This window comes from Elephantulus edwardii, unplaced genomic scaffold, assembly GCF_000299155.1.
Source record: "Elephantulus edwardii isolate Elephantulus edwardi_28Jun2011 unplaced genomic scaffold, EleEdw1.0 scaffold00319, whole genome shotgun sequence".
Taxonomy (NCBI): Eukaryota; Metazoa; Chordata; class Mammalia; order Macroscelidea; family Macroscelididae; genus Elephantulus; species Elephantulus edwardii.
The window spans coordinates 1,670,476-1,695,707 of NW_006400069.1; positions in this window are offsets into that span (position 1 = coordinate 1,670,476).

The window sequence follows — 25,232 nt, forward strand, 5'->3', positions numbered from 1 at the left end:
AAAAAATTTAAACAAAAGACAAAGCAATTATTTGTCTATTTGCTGTGATGCTGAACTCTATCCCATAGTCATGTCAAATACCATAATGGTTACCCATTATGTACAGTGGTTGGATGAGCCTCCAGATTGATTCATGTTGGGAAGCAGGAGTAGCATCCACTTCCTAAACTAGGTGCCTCTGGAAACTCTACAAACTCTCTTATAAATGTACAGAAATGATGCTAATCATAGAACAGAGTTCAGGTCTTTTGTGCAAAGTTTACTCTGAGTCATATTCAACTTGACAACACTTAAGCAATACTAAATAAGACTAGTGCTGTTATATCTGGAGGAACATACTTCCACTTTGCACATCACTCTTTGTCAATGTGCTGTATGAAGTAACCTGAGTTTGCTATGATGCTGAACCTTGTGCCATGGGATATCAAATACTGCAATGGTTTTCCATTGTGGACAGTGTTTGGTGGAGCTTCCAGTTGTAAAACAGGTTGGGAAGCAGGAGTGGCATCCACTTCCTAAACCACATGCCTCTGTAAACTCTATGAACTTGGAGAAATAATGATAGCTATGGAAAGGCATTAGGTCTTTTGTTTATAGAGTCACTATGAGTTGAACTTGACTCGACAATCAATAACAACAACAATGCAACTCAATAGAAAATCCACAAGAAATTTTATTTAGGATGTTCACTTTTCTTTAACGTTGAAACCAAGAGATTTTTCTGGTACTTCCACAACAAAGGGAAATTTAGCTTGAAATGACTAGATGAATTTATTAATAAAAAAGTCAGATACCTCCAAATAAACATTCTGACATATTTTAGTCTCAGTTGAGTGGGCCAAATTTCTAAATCTGCCAAATTATCTTCTGCCTATCAAAGCCGTGTCAGTCTTGGGAGTGCCTTGAGATGCACCCTGCTTCAGCATCACTAAGGTTATGTGCAATGTGGTGATCTCTTGAAGAGAGTCACATTTGTGAAGATAAAGAAATCTCCGGGTAGGGCTGAAGAGAGGAAGGTACGGCCTAGAAGCTTTGCTGTCAGAGACAGAGCAAGGTCTGGATCCCATCTGCTAACTCATCCAGGCTTCCTCCTAGGTAAGTCAACTGACACCAAGCCCATCAGGCTAACTGGGCTAAGGTTCTGGGCTGTTCTGTCCAGCAGGACTTCCAATGGCTGCCCATCTGCTCTGGGCCCTCTGTCTGTCAAGTAGGGCAGTACCAGGCCATCTGTAGGAGGGAGATGAAGGGCCCACCCTGGACAGTGTGGGACTGGTTTGTGGTGCCTGTCTGGCCAGGGGAGGGCAGGGTGGAAAAGTGTAGCCTGGCGCTGAAATGGAAGTTCATTGGGCAGTCAGCTAACAGGTGCCAATATGGTATCCGTGAAGGTGGATTTTGTAGGTCTGCACTGGCCTCCCACCACACCTCTCTTTCTACCTCTATTAGAGTGTGACTCATGTTTGCAGAAAGGATGAATCATCAGGGTTATGAAACTAAAGGGTTCCTGAGCAGAAGGCTGGAAAGGAAGCCATCTCATTGGATCTTCTGCCCCTCACCCTACCTGCATGTGCCAAGACACAGACTCAAGAATGCGAGTACAAGTCCTGGAGGCAGGTATCAGTCACTTAAGCTGAAGTCTCCCCCAGCCCGCTTCAGAGGACATTTCAGCTGAAAGCTTGCTTTCTCCACGGGTCAGGGAGACCAGCAGGTCCTGGACTCGCTCAGGGTAAATGCAACAGTATTCTAGGGTGCTCTGGAGACTCGCCTGTGCAGTTCCCTGCTGCTCCCAGCAGCTGAGGAAAGAACAATTTAACTCTGTCTCAGGACCTGCCCAGCCCACCGGATACTTGTAAGCCTCCTCAGCCTCATGAAGGCTGAACACAGGGAAGGCCTAATAAAGCCAAACTTTTATTGAGAGCTCAATGAAATTCCAAAACAGCCTACGGGGAACAAACTATAGTGATTTTATTTTATAGGTTTGAGTGGCTGTCCATAACAGGGGCACATCTGACCAAGTCTTAACAGACATGAAGAAATTCAAATGCATAGGCTTCCCTGAAGATGACCTGTCCCGTAGGTCTACTCATGTAGCCCAGTCAATGTGCCAACTTCCTTTGACCTGTTTTCAGTCTGCCCCTTCAGCCAGAAGAGGTTCTGGAGAGGCCGTGGACAAGTGCTCTACGTGCGCTTAGACTCCAGGACCTTGCCAGCTCTCTGTTGCACGCAATGGTGGGGAAGCACACCTGAGCTCTCCAACTGGAACTCCAGGCCAGTAGCCAACTAGGGTATGCAACGCGTAGGAGAATGAATGCTGCTAATAGCGGCCTAGTTTGGTAATGGGACTCACCTGAGATGCACCCCTCCCCACTCCTGAGAGAACACAGGAGGTTTCCAGTGCATTCTGTGCTCCGAAGTCGGCGGACAAGTTCCCGGGCCTCCTGCGCAGTCGTCCACTGGGGGGACGTCCATGGGGCGCGGGGGTGCGTGGGGGGGTTGCGCTCGGGTAGTCTGAGCGCGGGCAGGGAGGCGGCCTCTGGGCCGAGCGGGCGGGAACGCGCCACTGCTTGCCTCCTCCCTGGCTGCTCCTCCCGCGGCGGCGGCGCTTCCCGGCCCAGCGGCTTTAAAAGGCCGCACCTCACCCCCATCTCCCCAGACGTACTCGCCACTTGGTGCCGCTCGAGCTGCCTTTGCCATGCCTTCGTGCGCGCCACTTGCGCGTGGGTCGTGGCCGAGGCCTCGGGGCACGGAGGGCGCAGGGGCGGCGCGCGGCCCCAGCGGGGCTCGGCCTGGGTCGCCAGCGCGCGCCTGGCTCTGGATGCTGCTGCTCGCGCTACCGGCTGCCTGCTGGGCGCCGCTGCCGCGCCGCGTCTACACCAACCACTGGGCAGTACAAGTGCTGGGCGGCTCGGCGGTGGCGGACCGCGTAGCCACGGCACACGGTTACCTCAACTTGGGCCAGGTGAGTGCGCTGGCCCCGAGCGCTCAAAACTTTGCGGCCCGGCGAGAGCGGCGGCGGCGCGAGGGGGCGCCGCGATCGCCCTGGGCCCTCGGTCTGGCCGCGCTCTGGGAGGGTCAGGGTTCGCGCCCGAGGGTCCCTGATCTCCGCGCGCAGGACAGTCAGCAGGGAGGTGAGGGTGGCCAGCGTGGGCGTCCACGCAGACCTGGCGTGCCGGGACGAACCCTGGGCGGTGCCACCAGACTTTGGAGCATGGAGATGTGACCTCCAAGAGGAACTCGTCAGGGCCAGTGGCCAGGCCCAAAGAGAGACGGAGCCTTTATGAGGATCACTTTCTGCCCCGCAAGCTGATCACTGTGCCTATCGTTGACCCCCGCCTCGCCCCAGCCATTGTGTCCAAACGGGAGCTGGGCAGCTGCCTGGTGACTGACAGGCGGTGGATGCTGCGGTCCTCTCACCCCGCGGCTCCCTTCCTGCGGGTGACACCCCTGCCAAAGGGGTAAGAGTTTCATACTAGTCTTTTGACCAGCCCTGCTCCTTTTGCAGGGAAGGGATCTGTGCTGCTGTTGGGAACGTCTGGTGAGGTTGGTTACTGTCCGCGACCCTGAGCTAGGAAAACTCCCCTTGAATCCCCAAAGTAGAAAGCCGGCAGTGTTTGAGGCCAGTTGACGCGCAGTGCAAAGGGCTTCAGCACGTGGCTCCGGAGAAGTGCGGAGGAAAACTGCTTCCCAACACAAAGCCTGGTTATTTAAATTCAGTGCTCTCGTTACCCCGTTACCCCGGCGGAAGTGGGCATAGTCTGTGGCCCCAGTAGAGGGGGCCTTCTGCAGCATCAGGTCCACGTTGGTCCTGATACTGGGGAGATGCGCACCGTTCCAGCTACACCTCAGTGGTCATCAGTGTGAGAGCGTGTAGACACGCCCTTTTGTATCTTTTCCCCCTTCTTGAACTTATTTTGGACATCTGGCCCCTCAAATGTCTTCAGGTACCATGTGATTTAAGAGTCTGTCTGGGATGCACAGACTTGTTTTTCACCGAAGCCCTGGCGGGCTGTCCAGGCTGGAGATGGCCTCTTGGAGATGGCCCCTGTCATGAACCCTGCTGTTTGCTTAGAGCGCTGGCTTCTGGAGCCAAATTTGGCTGCCCTGTTCAGGTGGCACCACACTTTTAGTTGCCAACAATTTACAAAGCATTGGGGTTCCGGTTGCCCTGGGAGGCAGCTGAAGTTGAGCTGTGGATGTCAGGGCATAACAGAGGCAAGGAAGCCTCTCAGCTTCTCTTGCAGTTCTATCCGTGGGATTAAAACATGCCTGACCACTGCCAAGTCTGGCCTTTGAAGCAACTTAAGTCAGACTTACCAAGTGGCTTAGGTGCAAGATGTGGTGTCTCATGTGGAGGGCAGGGCTCTCTCTGAATTGTGCTGTCTGCCCCAGAGTATATGAGGGACTCTCTCAGGACCCCCCAGCTCTGCAGGGTTCAGCCAGTATGGAGGCAGGGAGTGGACACTGTGGGGACATCACTGCTGAGGGAATATGGCAGCAAGGTGCTCCTGTGTGTGATTACAAGGGAGCTGGTTACTCTTTATTCATTCCCCAGCCAGCTTTCTACTCCCTCCTCAAAGTGCATGTGGAAAAGGCCTGAAGCAGTTCAGCCTCGGTCTGCTTAATAAGAATTCTTTAAAAACCTCATTTGCCTTTTTTTTCCCCCAGCTGGGAAAATTTGTGACTCATAAACTAAGTAGAGATATGAGCTTTGATGTACAAATGAGGGTACCAAGGGAAGCTGGGAAGGGAGGCTGTTGGCATCCTGGGAAGCATGTGCCCACCCTCTCACTTCTGCTCCAGCTGCATCCCTGTCTAGGAGCCTCCAGTCACTCTATCTCCAGGCACTTGATGGGCAGTTACAGGTGGCTTTGTCCTGGACACATACTGTGTAAAATGTTAAATTCTTGCATGATTGTTTTACTTTCCTTTATTTTTATTAACTTAATTTTATATGGTTTTAAAGTTAATTTAAAGGGAGTTCTGGTGGCCTAGTGGATAGTGAGTTGTGCTTATCTCACTGAGTTGCTGCAATAATGAAAATAAGGCAGTAATGAAATGCTGCTTTACAGCTATCAAACTGACACCTAGGAAGAAGGCTTGGCCAAGGGTACTTGAGCCTAATGTGGCTAGAAGAGGATGCTGGTGCTGTGTTCTGGAGAGCAGTATGGCAAGCATTAAGCCAGGGGCCCTCCAGTTGATTCGGCCTCATTTAGCTTAAATGTATAATATTGTGCCCAGGATTTCCAATGGGCTGGTTTCTTAGAAGTCGCCTACTAGACCTTGTTTTCTGAACTACCTGTGTGTAAAGTAAAATTTCCAACCTTTTTGTTAGTAACCAAGTACTTGTTTGTGCTACCCAAAGACTTAGGATCTCTGGTGGCCTAGTGGTAAGAAGCTGTGCTGCAATCGCAAAGGCACACCCTTCAAGTCCACCAGCTGCCCCACAGGAGAAGGATGGGCAATCTCCTCCCTTCTATATGATTTACTGCCTTTGAAAACCCACTGGTGGGTCAGCTATGGGTCAGTTCTGACTTGAAGGCATGCAGGAACCCAGAAGCAAGGCTCTGGTGGCAGAGCCTGGGGGATTTGCACTGCAGCACATGCTGGCCATGCCTCGCTGGCAGTTGGAACCACTAGCTGTTCCACAGAAGAAAGAGGAACAGTCTCTTCCCATGAAATTTAGAGCCTAAGAAGGCTCATCAATAATTATATTGATTATTGTTGTTTAGTGTAGTGAAATCACAAACTGACCCATAGATGACCCTCTAGTGGTTTCAGAGGCAGTAATTTGTGTGTGCACCATGTATCTGTGTGTTTGTAAGAGTCATGAGCTCTGTGTGTGTGACATGTGTCTGTGTGGCGAGTCTCTGTGTGTGACAACTGTGTGTATGATGTGTGTGATGTGTCTGTATGTGATGTGTGTTCATGTTTAATGTGTGCCTGTGTGTAACATGTGTTTGGGTGTGATGTGTGTCTCTATGTGATGTGTATCCGTATGTGAGGTGTATCCATATGTGAGGTGTGTCCATGTGTGGGGTGTGTCTGTGTGTGACATGTGTCCATGTGTGGCGTGTATCCATGTGTGATATGTGTCTCTCTGTGACATGTGCCTGTGTGTGACATGTGCCTGTGTGTGACATATATCTGTGTATGATGTGTCCCTGTGGGTGATGTGTGTCTGTGTGATGTATGTTCATGTGTGATGTGTGTTCGTGTGTGACATGTGTCTGTGTGTGACATCTGTCCATGTGTGACTTGTGTCTGTGTATAACGTATGTCCATGTGTGACATGGTTTTGGGTATGACATGTGTCTGTGTGTCATGTGTATCCATGTGTGACATCTGTCCATGTGTGACATGTGTCAGTGTATAACATATGTCTGTGTGTGACATATGTCCATGTGTGATGTGATGTATGTCTGTGTGTGACATGTGTCTCTGTGTGATGCATTTCCATGTGTAACGTGTATCTGTGTGTGACGTGTGTCTGTGTGTGACGTATGCCCGTGTATGATGTGTGTCTCTGTGTGTGATGTGTGTCTGTGTATATGATATTCAAATCATCTCAGCCCATGACAATCCAGAAGACAGATGCCTGGCCAGAGATCATGCTGGCTGGAGGTAGAGCAGAATCCAGAACCCGTATTCTAGCTCCCAGTCATCTCTCTCCCACTCCACTGGCTTATCCCATCATCCAGTCTCCTCTTGTGGTTGTGAGCTCTCCTCACTCTGGTCTGTTGTTACCTCTTCATTGGCAACTCAAGAAAGGATGATATCTGATGTGAGGACAATGACAGTGCAGTGCCACTCAAGCCTGAATCCTAACTGCTCAGTGCTCACTGTTCCTGGAAGTGATGCGTGTAAACGGGGTGGCACTCACACTGCACTTCTCCGCATTTTTGCCTTGACCGAGGTTTTGAGCCAATTTGTTGGTTTAAGAAGACAGACTACCTGCTAGAGCTCTGCAAGAACTTGCCTTAAATAGTTTTATGTAAGTAGCTATTGGACTGGCCTTACCTGGCCTTTAATTTTAGGTGAGCCTGGGCTGATTATTTGTAGCAGAGGAATATTGTGAAGCATTTGTGCTTATAAAAGAAACCAAGCCAAAGCCTTAACCAGGGTGGCTAGGCATGGGCCAGGAGTGTCACTGGCTCGGGGGGGCCATGGAGAGCTGGTCCCTGCTGTGGGTTGCAGGCTGTTCCACTTAAACTTGGAGCCTAGGACCTGGCCAGCCTGCTAGGAGCTCATTATGTCAAACTCCCCATCTGATGTGCTTTCAGATGATCACAGGCTTAAGAGGGCAGGGTCCTTATTTGAGTAGACTGACCTCTCAGCATTGGCTGAGTGAAGAGGGGTGGCCAGTAAAAGAATCCTAGAAAGCACTAGAAGGCAGTTGACCAAACCGCCTGACAGATTTCTCAAGCGTGGTCCAGTGTATTTAGTCTCCACAAACACACATCACTCGCAGAGAGACATGTCACACACAGAGGCACATATCACACAGACACATGTCACACACAGAGGCACACATCACACACATAGACACATGTCACACATAGAGGCACACATCATGGACATGGACACATGTCACACACAGGCACACATCACACACATGGGCACACATCACACACAGGCACATATTATGGACTTGGACATATATCACACACAGACACATCATACACAGAAGCACACATCACACACAGATGCACACATCACACACAGACATGTCACACATAGAGGCACACATCACACAGACACATGTCACACACAGAAACACATATCACACACAGCCACATGTCACACACAGAGGCACACAGACACACATCACATAGAGGCACACATCACACAGAGGCATACATCACAGAGACACATATCACATACATAGACACATGTCACAGACAGAGGCACTCATCACACGCAAAGACACACATCACACACAGGAACACACATCTCATACACAGATCCATGTCACACACAGAGGCACATATCACACACACAGACAAATGCCACATAGACATGTAATACTCAGAAGCACACGCCACACACACGTCACACAGACATGTCACACACAGGCACACATCACACACAGATACATGTCAAACACAGAGACACACATCACATACACAGACACATGTCACACACAAAGGCACACATCACAGACATGGACACATGTCACACACAGGCACACATAACACACAGACAAACATCACACATAGACACACCACACACAGACACATTTCACACAGGGATACATGTCACATCTCACACAAAGAGACAAACATCACACATGTCACACATGGACACATGTCACATACCAGACATACATCACACACATCAATACATGTCACACAGAGAGACACATGTTACTGGCACACTTCACACAGAGACACACACAGATTCACATCACATACGGACACACACACAGACATGTCAAATACTAGACATGTCACACACAGAGACTCTCATCACATATCACACACACAGACAAATGTCACACACTGACACACTTCACACAGAGACACATGCTATACATGGATATACAGGCACATCACACAAACACGTGTCATACAGACACACTTCACACACAGACACATGTCACATGTCACACACATCACACATGTCACACACAGACCCATGTCACATACCAGGCACTCATCATACACAGAGACACATGTCACACACAGGCTCATGTCACATATGGACACATGTCACACATGGACATGTTGTATATCAGACACATGTCACACACAGAGACCACTGTCACACAGATACACTTCACAGAGAGATACATGTCACATGTCATACACAGAAACAAATGTCATACACAGACACATGTCACACACAGACACATGTCACATATAGACACATATCACACAGATACACAGGTGTGCCTCACGCACAGACACATGTGACATACAGGCACACAGTCATAAATACATGCTTCATATACACTGATGTACAAACCATAGACACCACACATAAATCCCCCCATACCCCCTCCCCATACTGCTGTACCACAAACACATCTCTCCTGTGGAGGCATCACACATACCCTATCACATATACATATACCATACATATGCAGACACACAATGCACTCGCACACACCTCCCAGTGCAGTGAGTCAGCACATATCTTTCTGGGGGAGTCCCTGTTGCCTTCTGAATGTGTGTTTGGAAGCTCACATCTCTCCACATTGGTGGGCAAGCACCTGGCCCCTCTGGTCCTACTAGGATGGGACACTAGGTTCCCAGTCTCTTCTGTTCTCACCAGTACCATCCTCACTGCAGACCCTCCTTGGTTTATTTCTGAGGTCTCAGCTGTTGACCTAGGTGTCCTCTCCCTCCACCAATTCCAACCTCACCCACTCTTCCATCAACTCTTCCTCCTGGAAGGTCAGAAAGCCCATGCTTCTCTGCATAGGTCTGGGGCACCACTTGCCTGTATGCAGGCCTCTTCCAGGCCTGCCGCTCTTGCTCAAGACCACTTCCTATTTCCTGCTGCTTTCCCGGAAAAAGCCTGCATGGCCCCTGATGACCCACTCCTCTCCACTCTCCAGTCGTCCTCTTACCCCCACCCAAGTCCACCCACTCCAGCCTCCTGCCCTGGTCCTTTCTCTGTGTGTCCTTTCTGCTTGTCATACATTCTCCATCTCCTGTTTAGTCCTCCCAGCATCTCAGCCTTTCATCCTCCCATGGCCAGAAGACTTGACTCTTTCTGCCCCTGGACCCAGGTTTGATCCTCAAATTGCCCTGCATGTTGATCTCCATGTCCCACTCTGTCACCTCCCCAGGACTCACAGCTCACAGAGGGGCTCCTGTAGGGCTTTTTCATGCACTCATCAGGCATGACCTGCTCTCACTGGTATGGGGCACTCAGAGGTCACCAGATTGTGGCTCCTGCCTCCCAGGCTGCAATATAGAGGAGGGCATATGGATTTGGAATTAAGCACTATCGGGCCCCTGTGTTCCACTATCAGTGGGTGAAACCATCTCCATCCACCACTTTTTCTTAATTGGGAAAAACATATTGGGGGTACAAGGAGGTGAGGGTTGGGAGCAGAAGGGTGAGGATGGGCCAGGATGCAGTTGCAGAGCTGCACAGTTTGGTCGGTGGGGGGAGCAGGTGAAGGAAATGAAAAGGATCCAGTGGGGACCAGATGCTACAGAAAAATGACAAGCATTTTCCAATGGTAATTAAATCAACTGTCTTATTGATTTGGGAACTGGATGCCAACTCTCTGGCTTCTTCATGCTGAACAGGGGTGTTGATGTGAAGGGAGAAAGGGAGGACACTTTATCACCTTACTGGTGAACTTGGGTTAAGGCTGCTTGCCTTCTTGTTCTGTTAGAAGATATTTTCCCGTCATTTGCTCCCCTCTGGACTGCAAAGTGTTTTCAGTGGGGATGGCTGGTTGAACCCAGAGGCTCCATCTTCCTTTGCTTCTTTAGCTGGCAGTTGTATTTCCTTTTTGTCACTGGCGCTGGGTTCAGGGTCAGGTCTGAAGTAAAACTCAGGGGTAAGGTTACCTATAGGAAAGGGAGCAAACCTAGAGAGAACAAACTTGTGAGTTACAAATAGAGGAGTTTTGGAGGTGCTGCTTTCAGGTTTACTGGGGGAGAGGGTGGCAAAAAGTAGCCTAGATACAATTTTCTGGATACCCTAGGCATTTTTTTCCTACCCAGGGGTCAGATGGCACAATCTGGGGACTGAGGAGCTCACCCTGAGGGCCATGACGGCTCTCCCCGAGCCGAGGGCCGAAGACAGCCCGCCCCAGGCAGAGGGCCATGACGGCTCTCCCCGAGCCGAGGGCCGAAGACAGCCCGCCCTGGGCAGAGGGCCATGACGGCTCTCCCCGAGCCAAGGGCCGAAGACAGCCCGCCCCGGGCAGAGGGCCGAAGACAGCCTGCCCCAGGCAGAGGGCCATGACAGCTCTCCCCGAGCCGAGGGCTGAAGACAGCCCGCCCCGGGCAGAGGGCCATGACGGCTCTCCCCGAGCCGAGGGCCGAAGACAGCCCGCCCTGGGCAGAGGGCCATGACGGCTCTCCCCAAGCCGAGGGCCAAAGACAGCCCATCCCGAGCAGGGCAACACCCCGTGGGCTGGCTGGTACACTCCCCTCTAATTGCCCCCACCCCAATCTGGTCCCCTCACCTGACCGAGGACTGTGTGGCCAGGGACAGTGTCTCCAATTCCAGCACCACTACTTTTACTCCCCCCCCCATAAGTGGTCATACTATAATTTGAAGTAGGTGTCACTGCCCTCCCCCTTTATAAATGGCAAAGGGAACCTGAGAATTGTGAACAGGCTCCCCCCAGGTCTAAACATCTTTTGGCAGAAGCATTCAACAGATCAAAATATGTGGTGCATTTAGGATGTCAGTCCTTTCAACATCTTAATCCATCGTGTCTTGGAGTTACTAAGTGGCTTACACCTTCTCCATTCTGTGTGGCAAGCTCATTTCTGTGTGTGCATGGTATGTGCTGTATGTGACGTGTGTGTGTGCTGCCCTTCTGTGTGACTCGCTCATTTCTTCTGTGTGTGCGCGGGGGCATGCTGTGCAAGACAGCATGTGTGTGTGTGTGCTTGCTGCCCTCTGTGTGTGCACAGGGACATATGCTGTACATGATGGGGGTATGTGTGTATGTGCGTGTGTGAGTTTGTGATGCCCGTCTGTGTGTGCACAGGGATGTATTGTACATGATGTTCTCCATGTATGTGTGGTGATACCTTTCCTTGTGACACTGCAGTCTCTGTGTGGGGCAGAGTGTACCTCCCTGGGCACACACACTTCACTTTGTGTCCAGGTCAGCTCAGCAGTCTGGTGTGCCCTCAGTGAGGCTCAGTGGTGCCCTGGGACCTGTCATCTTGTCAAACTACACATTATCTTGGGGTTCTTGGGCCTCTGAAGACCCCACACTGGCATGAGGGCCTCTGTCGAGCAGCTGCTGGATTCACACTCTCAGTGGAATAAGGTTGGCAGCTGTGGGTTCCCATGGAAACCAGCTCATCTGTGCTCTCAGTGTCAGATGGTGACGAGAGATAGAAAGAAAGAGAAAGAGAAAAAAGCAGATTCATTGTCTCTTTCATGCCCGCCTGCACCAGGGGCCTGATGATTCCAGCCCTCTAGACCGCGTGCTGATCTTGGCCAGAAATGGAGCATCAGTTTCTGTTTTCTCAGCCTTCTTAGTGCCTATCAAGATGCTGCTGCTGTCATTCCCTATCAAGAGCCTTGCCAGGCAAAAGTGCTCTTCTGTGGAGAGGTGACAGCAGATGCTACTCACCACAGGCTGGCTGAGGTGGAGAGTAAGCCACGTCTCAAGTCAATGACCATGCACTGAAAGGGACTTTGATTTCCAGACTTTCCCTCTTTTGTTTCAAGACCCTGTGCTGACCCGTCTCTAAGAAGATCCCCTGGCCTCACTTAGCCACGCTCTCAGACCTGCCCACACAAGCCCGACTTCTACTCGCGGTCTATGGCACCCTTTATGGGCTTCACATCCAAGCTGTCATGGACAAGAGGTGGGTCAGCTAAGGGACCTCCTGTTGAGGCCCAGGCCCCCACAGACACCCACACCCCAAACCTGTGCTGTGTATTTCCCCATTGAGGGAATGTCAGCCCCTTCTCCGAGCCAGGACCTGGGATGGTACCCAGGAGTTTCCCTCCTCACCTCCTTACCTCCACTTCCCTCCTGCCCTAGGGCCATCCTGCACTGCTTTCTGCCAGGCTGGCCTCTGTGGCCAGTGCCCATCACAGCCTCTCCCGTGCTGCACCGTGCTGCCCCTACACTGCAGAGCATGAATGTCTGTGAGCATCATATATGCCCCTCAACCCTGAACTGCTCACTCTCACCCAGGCTCAGCGCTCCTGCCTGGAGCTCAGGGTATGCCTTTTCTTCTTTACATACTTGCTGTGGCTCCTGGAACTTGGTGCTGATCCACATGTTCCTGTGGAGGACATTGTTTTTGGTGAGCAGTCTGTGATGTGTTTTCTGCCTCCACACCCCCTGCAGCACCTAACACCTGCACCTCGGTCCTGGTTGCCTTCTGGGTGGCAGCATCCCTGCACTTAGAAGCTAGTGGATGAGAGGCCCATGCTGACTCTCTACATGCGTGCTGTGACTCTAATTGTGAATACTTACGATGCTGCTCTGTGGTTGAAAACCACTGAGTTTCCCTGTGTTGGACCCACATCCTCCAAGAGTGGACAAGTGACTGGAATCTGTGCAGCTTCAGTCACTTAGAGGTGGGTGCCAGGGTCCCACTCAGGGGAAATTGAGGCCTTGCTGCATTCCAAGTCCTAGACAAGCATTAGGAGTGAAGAGCAGAGGAGTAGACAGTGAGGGGCACGGAGGCTGTTTAAGGAGGAGTGGGGAGGAGAGGCAGGGATGGCAGGAGAGCTGGCAGTCCTCTCTTGCCAGTCTGTCTGAGTGTGGAAACACTGCTGAAAGCTGGCCAGCATCATAACAACACAGCAGCCTTCACTGACAGAGGCTGGGACCAGACTCAGGCCTCCTGCAAAGCAGTGGAACAACAATGCCTTCTACTTTACTAGTTTGAATACCCACCTTAGAAATAAGCAGAGCTTTACTAGCTTGATTCCAGTGCCTGGTGTGGAAAAGATGCTTTCAACACTGTGGGTGTAAACAGTCATCACTCGGATATTATTATCAGCAACACCAGGCGCTGTGAGCTTTCTGTAGGTCTGGTGGTGTTCCTAGCTTGTTTTGCTTGTTGGAAATGCAGCTTGTCTCACTCACTCTCTAGAAAAAAAGCTGAGAACAGAAGAGAAGTGAAGTGGCTGGTAGAACAGCCATCACCATCCTCTGCCTTAATCTGTTACATTTCCTCCTCTGAAGGCTCTTCTGTCGCTTTTCTCCTCCTGTGCTTTTAAACTATTCACTTGGAGGAGGTGGCATCCTCCTCCATCATCAGTTCACACACTGAACAAGTATTCATTTGACCTCCACTTTTCCAAAATAAGTGGCTATTTATTTTGTATTTTGTCCCATAAATGTGCTATCCCAGGAATCAAAAGTCCCTTGTTTGTTGTGCAGGAGGTAAGGCACAGTGCTGATGGCAGGAACAAGGAAGGCAAGTACGACCATTTACATATTTCATCATAGTTAATACATTTTATGCTGTCAGCTCCTTTAAAAGCCATTAAGCATTTAATTAGCTTAATTTCCTCTTATAATGTAATTTTATTTATTTGTCTTTGTAGTTAGTGTCATCTCTGTTTTTCCCTTGAGTCAGCTTAGCACTATCATTATTCAATATTTTATGTATCTGTCCACATTTTCTCCTAAACAAGGTTTTATTTTCCTTTATCTTCCCCATATGATGCATTCCAAGATGCTCTTAGTTAAGAAGTCATTGCTTCCTGTTGGTACTAAATGTTTCTTTACATTTCACCATTGTTCCCTAGTTTAGTTTAATATTCTTCCTTTCACGTACTATGTGCTCCAAGTTTTATGTCCCTCCAGCATTCATTTTAATAGAATTAGGAGAATCTATAAATAAAAGCAGCTTCTTCGAATAATGCCTTCATTCTTCTCTTCTCTCCCTGCCCCCATGTCTGCACATGCCCTAAATTTGCCAGCAGGCCAGGCACTTCCTCTCCACAGGCACATGTCCCAGACCCAGGGGTGGCTGCCCAGATCCATCCACCATGTCTAGCCTGGGACAGTCATCAATAATAACAGATGACCCTGTCTACCTGCACCACACAGCGTACATGTCACCATACAGCATGCCTGCTGTCCCCATCTTTCCACTTGGCAACTCAGACTGAAATTGTACAGCAAATCACTCATTCAAATCCGGGGCTTAAGAAAGACTGCAGGACAGGACAGAGGTCATCAGCAGATAAGCAGCAAACCCTCACCCTCAAAAATTCAGGGGGAGCCACTGCAGGTTCACTACAGTCCATAAACTGGTGTCTCCACTCATCCACACTTCCTGGGTGCTTCTCACCAGTGCTGAAATGTTTTGCTAGTGGAAAACTTACAAGTTAGAGGTCTAGGAAGCCACAAAAGTCATTTCAGGCATAAGTGTGAACCCACAACACATTGAACACAAGCATATGCTACAAAGATTGCATAAGGATTTCTCGGATGACATCTTTTGACCTCTTGAGTCCCTTGTTGGCTGTCAGGGTACTGTGACCTCGTGCATAGCATGATGAACAGCCTCCTGGTTCTGTCCCCACGATGAGCACTGTCAAGTACTTTAAGTTTTCACTATCTGATTAACAGAAAATGGTCACCAGGCCTTTCCTTTTAGTCTGTTCTTGTCTAAAAGCACTATAAAACCTATCTTACATCCCAGCAATGCACAGACTCTACTGACAGGCCTGAAGTTGAACCTGGGTCTCCCACACAGAGAGCAAGAATTCTACTCCCCAACTGCTACTGCCTAGTCTCAAGTTTCTAGAAGGCTTTCTAATCCTTTTCTTTAAACACAAATGTGTGTCTCCAGGGAGGACAGGTCATTTCTTTAAAGTGTGCTACTTTTCTGCCACAGCTGTAAGAATCTTTATTAATCTAAGATTTCCTTATGGGCAATTTCAAACAGCAGCAAAGTTTAAGCTGCAAGAAAACATCAGTGTGCCCTTTACCTGAATCCTTCCGCTCAGGGATTTACTAAATCTCCTTCGTCACACTTCCACCTGTCTACATCCACAGCCCTGGATCTCACAGATCTGGTGCATTTGAAGGATTGCAAACATCCGTGCCTATCTCCCTTTGCATACTATATAGGTCACTAGCTGTAGATCAATGATTGTTAAAGATATTTATTTTGCTCTGAACGTTGTTGCTGTTGTTGTTGTTGTTGTTATGTGTTGTTGAGTCATTTGTGACTCTGCTCTATCCTGAGCCTGTCTCACTGTCTCTGATACACCCCATTACCCCAATTACTGTGTCAATCCATTTCATCTGTGGTCTTCCTTTCCTGTGCTGTCCCTCCACACTTTAAAGCATGATGTCCCTCTCCAAGGACTGGTCTCTCCAGGCCACATGCCCAAAGTATGTGAGATGGAGCTTCAAAATCCTTGCCTCCAAGAAGTAATCTGGTTTCACCCTCTCTAGAGCACAAATATTTGTTCTTTTGGCAGTTCATGGTAGATTCAATACTCTTCTCCAGCACCACAACTCAAAGGCATCAATTTTTCTTCTATCTCTAGCTCTCTATTGCATAGCAGATAATTGCAAAGACCACGGAGTGGCTCAGACACACCTTAATTTCTAGACTGACATCATTGCTCTTCAGTACTCTGGAGAGGTCCCTGACAGCAGACTTTCCCAATGCCATTCATCTTTTGATTTTCTGGTTGCTAGTACCAAGAGGGTTGATTGTGGGGCAAAGCAGGTGGTAGCTGTTAATAGTCTCAATCTCTTCTCTGTCTATCATGATGCTGCCAATTGACCTTTGTATTTTTTTAAATTTTATTTTATTAATTTTAATGAACGTTTACAGAAATTTTGGATTTCCATTCATTCATTGTTGCATTTTTCTCCCTGCCTACCCCTCTCCTCCAGTTCATTCTTCTCTTTGAAAAGTAAAAGACAAATTCTTTGAATCTTCATATTCTTGATGTTGAACTTCAACATTCCTTGCTTCAGGTCCTCCTTGGTTTCAGCAAGCAAGATTGTGTTCTCTGCATAGTGCAGGTTATTGATGAGTCTTCCCCCAATTCTAATGCCACATTCTACCTTATAAAGTCCAGCCTCCCAAATAATTTGTTCCACATATAGATTGAAAAGGTATGGAGATAGGATGCATTCCTGATGTACACCTTTTCTATTTTGAACCATGCAGTGTTTTCTTGCTCTGTTGTGATGACTGCTTCTTGGTTGAAGTATAGGCTTCATATAAGCATGACTAAGTGTTCTGGGATTCCCATTCTTCTCAATGTTAGCCACAATTTGTTGTGATACACACCATCAAGTGCCTTTGCATAGTCAGTGAAACACAGATAGACATTTCTCTGGCACTCTGCTTTCAGCTAAGATTCATCTGACATTGGCTATGATGTCCCTAGTGCCGCAGCCCCTTCTAAACCCTGCTTGTATATCTGGCAGTTCTTTGTCGAGGTACTGTTCCAGTTGGTTTTTTTATAATCTTCAGTAGGATCTTCCTTGAATAATGCAGTTTGATAATTTCCACACTCTTATCAGATCAACTTTTTTTGGAATGGTAGTAAATTTGGATTGCTTCCAGTCAGTTGGCCAGGTGATGGTTCTCTATAAGCACTTGCATGTAAATAACACCTATGTTCATCCTCAAGAGAGTCTGCCATGGTCTCTCCCAGCCAGTCCACCCTCAGAAGTTCATTTCATCCACCACACTATGGTTGTTCCTGTTCTACATCTCCATCTCCAGGGAAACCCATCACACATGTTCCTGGGCAGGGAAGGAGGGCTTCTCTCACTCGATGTAACCTCCGTGAGCTCCACCAATGCTGTTGAGCAGGCTAGCCACCTACTGTCTTTTACTACTCAAAAAAGAGTGCTTGTCATACCAACAGATCACATTTGTTCATCCAGTCTCATGTTCATGGATCTAAGAAACTTTCAAAATTATTATAAACTTTCAAATGGTCAAACAACGCACAATCCTCTCATAAACATCAGGTGGGGAATGGATCGCTGCAGGACCACAAGGAACACAGATACCTTGTCCGGTACCCACCCTTCAGTTGCCAAAGCCCATGACAGCCCAGGGGTCACAGCACCCCCACTGTCCACAACGTACAAAAGGCAGACACTGAAACCCAACTGTGCTCAACACCAGTGTGCATCTCCAGAAGACCTCTGGATGAAAGCACACTGCTGGCATGGGGTGGACGGGGCTTTTTAACTTCATTCACAACTCCTAAAGCACATCGCTGCGATAGGGTGGACAGGGCTTCTTGGCTGCATTCACCACTCCCAAAGATATGTCAGCACCACCTGCGGCACAGGCACATACCTGCCTTGAGATGTGTAGCCTCATCCACACAGCCACACAGTCTGGCACCATTTAAATAATAGAGAGCATAGGGAGAGTGGACAGAATCCCCAAACAGGGCTCCTAGGCATTGGAGAGAAAGGAACAAGAGAGCTCAGGGCAGCACCCAGCCACTGAAGGGCCAACATCTAGGAGAGAACAGGGCATCCACCCGCAGGTCAACCAGTACAGAAGGACACCAGACTGTTGGTGAGAACTTCAAGAGAAGAATTGTCATTGCCAAGAGGAAGAGAATTTACTAAGAAACATACATTTTCTGTCACCATATGCAGTCACTTAACTCCTTACAGAAGACAGTGCTCAGAGAACACGACTGAGCATGGAGAACGTGCAACAATGAATGAATGAAAATGCAAGTTTTCTGTAACACTGCTGCCGTGACAGGGACATGAGCTCACACAGACTTAGAGCAGTCATACTGGGGTGTCGACCTGGACTTCTAGATTGAGACCGATGGACAAGGTCATCTGGAGTCACTTATGTGTCCATGGTTATCACTAAGGTTTCATTCAGACTATGAGCACACAGAAGCATTTTGATTTTACAATGTTGCCAGGGTGACTAACCACCAGAGGCACCACATTTCTGAAAAGAACAAATCATCAAATTCAAAAGTTCATCTGTTCAAGGTCACATAATAGAACATCCCAGAAAGGAAAGCATCATTTCCACACACCTGGTGGAAAGGGTTACAAACAAAACTAAACATTCATCTCCCCTAGGATGGAACTGGCTCATGGCTGCTCTTGCACTAAGTTTCTGAAGCTGTAAACTACAGGTTTCCCATCTATCTCCCACAGAGAAAGGAATGGCACCAGAGGGGAATGGTGGTAGGGTTAGCAACACAGCTTCCTATAGATCATGCTACCAGTGCTCCCTACAAGGAAAGGCGCAGAGAGTCTCAGTTGGCAAAGTCATAGTCCATGGATTTATTTAAGCTGCCAAACAAATGCAGCTGCCTCTCTATGGCTAACAATGTCTGGTTCCTGCAGATTAAAAACTAAGATGTGCCCCCAGCCTGATAATGAGCTCGGAGCTGAGCACCTCCTTTGGTAGCACTACAGAAATAAGGTTCCTTCTTTTACAGAAATTAGGCTTTATCAAGAGGAACCCAGAGATGTGTGTTTAAGTTTTAAAAGCCCAGCAGAGATGAAAATGTGTATGTTCGAGTTAACAAACTCACAACTCACTCTAGTTTACATCTGTCCTCCCAGGTCCACACACCTGGGAACCAGAAATGGATGACAGAAAAGGGAAATGGGTACCACAGAGCTCAGAGCAGTCCTCTCACACCTAGGACCCAAGAGTGGACATGAAAGGAAAATGCACACCACAGAACGCAGCTCACACTATGTCAAGTCCTTGAACTGCTGCTAAGAGTTGTCAGAATTATTCCACCAAAATGCCAGCCAGCATCACCATCTAACATCCCTGCCATACCACAATGACTTCAGGCACCCCCCACATTTTCCTAAACTATAGTCAGCAGTGCCTCAGGCACCCCCACATCCTCCTACTCCAGGGTCAGCAGTCTCAGGCACCCCCACATATTCCTAAACCACAGTGAGACCCTCAGGTACTCCCACATCCTCCTACTCCACAGTCCGACCCTCAGGCACTCCCATATCCTCCTCCACAGCCTGCATAACCTCTCACCAGGAATCCTCAAACTCACACCCATTGCCAGAGTCAGAACTGTCTCTAGCTGCGCCTCCAGAGTTCTGATGCTGTATGTGACAATGGAGGAGGCTGCCCTTTTCTCTGCCCTTGAGCAGTAAAGATGCCTTTGGGCAGCAGGGCAAAATTCCCATGGACTCTGCCACCAGAGCTCTTTCCCCAAGCCCTAGACTAAATGCAAATAATAATGTTTCTTTTTGATGCAAATAAAAATAGAAAAGACTCAGTAAATGCTATCATAGTTGACCATTTTGCTCCTACAAGGTAAGGGCCCTCTCTTCATCTCTGGGCAGTGCTAACTTGAAGCACATTTCTGGAAGTCCACTTGACCATGTTGAACACACTCTAACAGTGGAAACACTGAGACTCACAAGCTCCTCACTCTCTGGAGCCAGAGTTCAAATCTCAGCTCTGTCAGTTACTCATCGACCTATCTGTACTTCAGCTTCTTCACCTATAAAATGGCAACAAGAAAACACCTACTTTATAGTTATTGAGAAGAAGAAGGCATGGGAAGGACTTGTAGATTGCCTGGCACACAATAAAGACCAGATTTTTTTAAAACAAAATTTTAATTTTATTCTGGCTTACTTACAAAGTTCAAACATACTGCTTTTTACACTGGATATCTCCCATTTCCTTTTCCCATCTCTCCCTCCACCCATCAAATTGTATAACCCTATGATTAATCACCCCACCCTGCCCATCCTCACCCCTCTGCTTTTTAATATTTTAATTCTTAATTTGTTTTAGCGATTCTGTATTCTGCAGAAATTCTTATACACGTGCATTGTTGTGCTGTTAGGTGCTATCAAGCCTAGTACAACCCATAGTGATCTTACGAGCAAAAGAGCTGAACCTTGTCCTGTCTGGTGCCATCTTCACAATGTCAGACACACTCAAACCCATAGCTGCAGTGAGTGTCAAGCCACCTGGCTGAGGATCTTCCTCTCCTTCGCCGCCCCTCCACCTTTCCAAGCATGATGTCCCTTGCCAAGGAGTAACCTCTTCTAGCAAAATGTCCAAAGTGTGTGAGGTGAAGCTTCATCATCTTTGCCTCCAAGGAGCACTCTGGGTGCGGCACCCTTATATTCAAAGGTGTCAACTCTTCTTCTGTCTTCCTTAGTTCACAGATACACAACAAATGACTGAAAAGTCCATGGCCTGAATCAGGTGTACCTCAGTCCTCAAACTGACATCATTGCTCCTCAATAATTTAGAGAAGTCTCTGACTGCAGTCTTTCTCAGTGCAATACATCTCCTGATCGCTGGTACCAAGCATACTGATTGTGGATCCAAGTGAGATGAAGTCATGCACATACAGCACTCTAAATAAGGATGTCTTGTTTAGATGTAAGGATGTAAAAGTAGGAATAATAGTAAAAAGCCTAGAGGAAAGTCATTGGCCATTAACAGTTAAGTGATTAAAGAGAATATGTCACACCCATATCAAAGAAAGTGACATATAAACTCTTAGAAGAATGAGGTAGATCTATTGACCCAAACCAGCTTCCACTGAGTTGAGTTTTACTCATAAGGATCTCAAGCCCATCAGAGTAGAACCCTGCTTCATGGGATAGTTAATGGTTGGAATTCCAGAAGCACATTGCCAACTTCCAAAGTACCTTCATGTAGACTGAACCTCTAACCTTGCAGTTAGCAGTCAAATGTATTAACTGTGCCACTCATGGGGCTCCAGGTCTAAAAGAACTGGCATGGAAAGACTTCCAAGACATGTTGTTAGGATGAGGAAGGAGATCTCATAGAGCTCACGGTTAAGGCAGTTGCTTCAAACAAAAAGCCAGAGGCTCAAACCCACCAGCTGCTCTGCAGGAGAACGATCTGGCAAGATAACCTCTGCAAAGATGTCATCATGGGGCTACTGTGAGCAGCTCCACCGTACCTGCTATTTTGCCCATCTCACCTCTAAGAACACTGGTCTAGGACATTGTGTGCTACAGCTCTCCAGTTCCCCCTCCCGAGTCCTACACGTCATCATAGGCAGTGCTAGTGGTAAGCAGTTGTGCTGCAAACCCAAAGGCATAAGGTTCAAATCCACCAGTTGCTCTATGGGAGAAACATGGGCAATCTCCTTTCTTGCAATTTTTTGTTGTTGTTGTTTGATGCTGTCTAGTAGTATACGACTCATAGCGACCCTAAGAACGAATGGCCTGAGCACTGTTCGTACATAGAGTTTCCGGAGGCAAGCCATTTTAGAAGTGGATGCCGCTCCTGCTTCCAGGCTTGATTTAGTCAGGAAGCTCCAGCCAACACTGTCCACCATGGGTACCCATTAGCACGATTGGCACATCACTGTCACAGTCTTCAACATCACAGCAACCACGAGTTACCTCTATACAGCAATGCACAGACCAGTGCTATACCACCTAGAAGAATGTTTGACGGGAAAACAATTTGAACCTGGCCGAGGGCCACAGATGACAATCACCCACCTTCGGCTTGGTAGCATAGCTTCCTTTCCACTAGGCCAACAAAGCTCTGCCTCTGAAAACCTATTTGGAGGGCCAAGCATGATCAGAACTAACCTGGAAGAATATGCCAACAGTAACAACAGCAATATGTTTGTTTGGGTCAGAAGGGACTCAAATGCAACAGATTATTGATACATAAAGAAAACTTAGAGACAGAATAGCACAATTTCATTCATAAAAATCAGCAATCCCTCAAAACTCTAGTGTATACACACATTAGCTAAGGCACAGAAAAAGTACTGGCATGCATGTGCCACCTTCATAAAGGTCAACAGTGGTGACGTGTGAAAAGAAGTGTTTGGGGTAGGGATGTGATTGGCTTCGAATGAACATGTTTCAAAACCGAGCAATTGTACATATGTAAAACATTCATGTATATGTGTATGTATCTATACACCCTCCCTAGTTCTAGTGGCTTAGTGGTAAGAAATTGTGCTGTGGTTTGAATCCACCAGTTACCCTGTGGGAGAAAAATGGGCAGTCTCCTCCCATGCAATTTACTGCTTTTGACAACAGTAGGGTCAGCAATGGGTAAGTTCTGACTCAAAGGTATATCATATCATAACATATCATATATCATATCATCAACAGCATCATAGAAGACTTAGACAAACAGTAAAATATAAAAGAAAAAAATATGGTTCAAAATGTTAACAATAGTGTTTATATTTGAATGAGGATATTTTTAATGGTATTTGTAGTTTTGTTTTGAAGCATTTATCAAAGTTTCTGCATACATATATATGTATGTGTATACACACTCAGACACATTATCTATCTATCTGTCTATCTCTGGTGGCCTAGTAGCAAGAAGCTGTGCTGTGATCCTGAAGGTCCAACAGCCGCTCCATGGGAGAGAGATGGATAATTTCCTCCCATACGATTAACTGCCTCTGAAGGTCAGCTATGGGTCCGTTCTGATTCTACAGTACACAACCACACACACACACACACACACACACACACGAATAGACTCAGAAAAATCAAGTAAGCAATTTTGTAGTTTTACATTAGGGCTGTGCCATGCATGACCCTAGCTTCTGTAAGGCCCTTCAGGGATGTACCCCCCCCCCACACACACACTCCTCCCTCTCAATGTCCCCACCCCACCATACATAGACACGATGGTATGGAAGGCATGGGAGAACAAGAGAAATTAAACCTGTGGTCAAGGATGATGCCTCTGAGGCCTGGGGCACCTTCTCTGAGCTCCTGTCATTCCTGCCTCCCCTTCCAGCCCCTCCTTCTTGGGCAGCTCCAGCTTTTCTGCCATCCCTACCTCTCCTTCCCCCTTCTCCTTGAGCAACCCCAACTCTCCTCCTTACTCCTCCTTGGGCAGCCCCACTTCTCCTGCCATCACACCTCCTTCAGACTCCTCCTTAGGCAGCCCTAGCTCCTTAGGAGACGGGTTAGTGTCAACTCTGAGGCCACTGACATCCTGTCTGGTAGTGCATTGGTTGGACATTTTTGTACGAGGTGGGATGAGGGGATTGCTGTGAATTGAGGCACAGAAATTTTCACAGAAAATAGGTCCTGATACAATACTTCTTTTACCTTTTTAACTTTTTCGTAAAATGTGGATTATCAAAACAGTTGCCAGTTGTGGTATTAGACTAAAACTTGGCCCTTTTTAGCCATTTAACCTCTGGTCTCCAGCTACTGAACTGCAGATATAAGATCTTGCAAGTCAACATCAGCTGTGGGACTAGGATAAGCAAGAATGCATCCCTCACCCAGCAGTAAGACTTGAGTTGGTGAGACCCCAGTGAGAGTGAGACACCCCCCCCCAGGAAAATTGAGATATCCCTAATGAGAGTGAGACCCCTTGGAGAGAGAGACCCCGGGGAAAGTAAAACCCCCTAGTAACTCCCTAGTCAGAGCGAGACCTCGGGGAGGGTGAGGCCTTGGAGAGGGCAAGATCCTGGTGGTGCAGAGACTGTGGCATTGCCATGGAGAAACTCTGGCCAGGTGTGACCTGAGGCTTCTTGCATTTGTACTGGCCACAAGTGGATTTTGCTTGTTGAGTTGAAACCAGAGCCTGAACTAACAAATGAGTTGTGCCTTGGAACTATTGGGCAATACCTAGACTTATTTTGGATGATATTGTGATATTCTTTGTCTCCCCCACTCTCCAGCTTCCTTCCCTAATAAAGCCCATTGTTGGTACCATAACAGAATCTGCAATGAATAAACCAGCTTCTGTTGCTAGGGCTCTAGAGAGAGGCACCATCGGTCTGGGCTATGGGCTCCTGATGGGCTTTCTGCTCTGGGACAGTGAGGGACTATGTTATTCTTACTCCCTTAGGCCCTTTCAGAGTTACGACCTTGGTCCTGTGCCCCATGTTTAGTATTCCCCTCTATAGACAGTATTGAATAACTGTTGTTATGTGTGTCGCAGTCACCCTGTATGTGTGTCATCAGTAACCCTTTGTGTGCCACTATCACCCTGAGCATGTGTCACTGTCATGCTGTGTTTGTGTCATAGTCACCCTGTGTGTGTGTCACTGTCACCCTGTGTGTGATCACAGTCACCCTGTGTGTGATCACAGTCACCCTGTGTGTGTCACACAGTCACCCTGTGTATGCTGTCAGTCACCCTGTGTGTGTGATCACTGTCACCCTGTGTGTGTGTCACAGTCACTGTGTGTGTGTGATCACAGTCACCCTGTGTGTGTGCTACAGTCAACCTGTGTGTCATCACAGTCACCCTGTGTGTCATCACAGTCACCCTGTATGTGTGCCATCACAGTCACCCTGTGTGTGTGTTTGTCTTCATACTCCACAGGTATGTGTATCATTACAGTCACCCAGTGTATGTGTCACAATCACCCTGTTTGTTTCACAGCCACCCTGTGTGTTATGTGTTGTAAGTTTCCCTGTCACAGTCTACCTGTGTGTTACAATGACTCAGTGTTTGTGAACGTGACACCGTGTGTGTGCTAGTGATATTGTATGTGTCACAGTCTCTCCCTGTGTTTGTTTTAGTGACCCTGTGTGTGTCACAGTGGTATCGGGTGTGTCACAATCTCTTTGTGTGTCAGAGTTGAACTGTTCT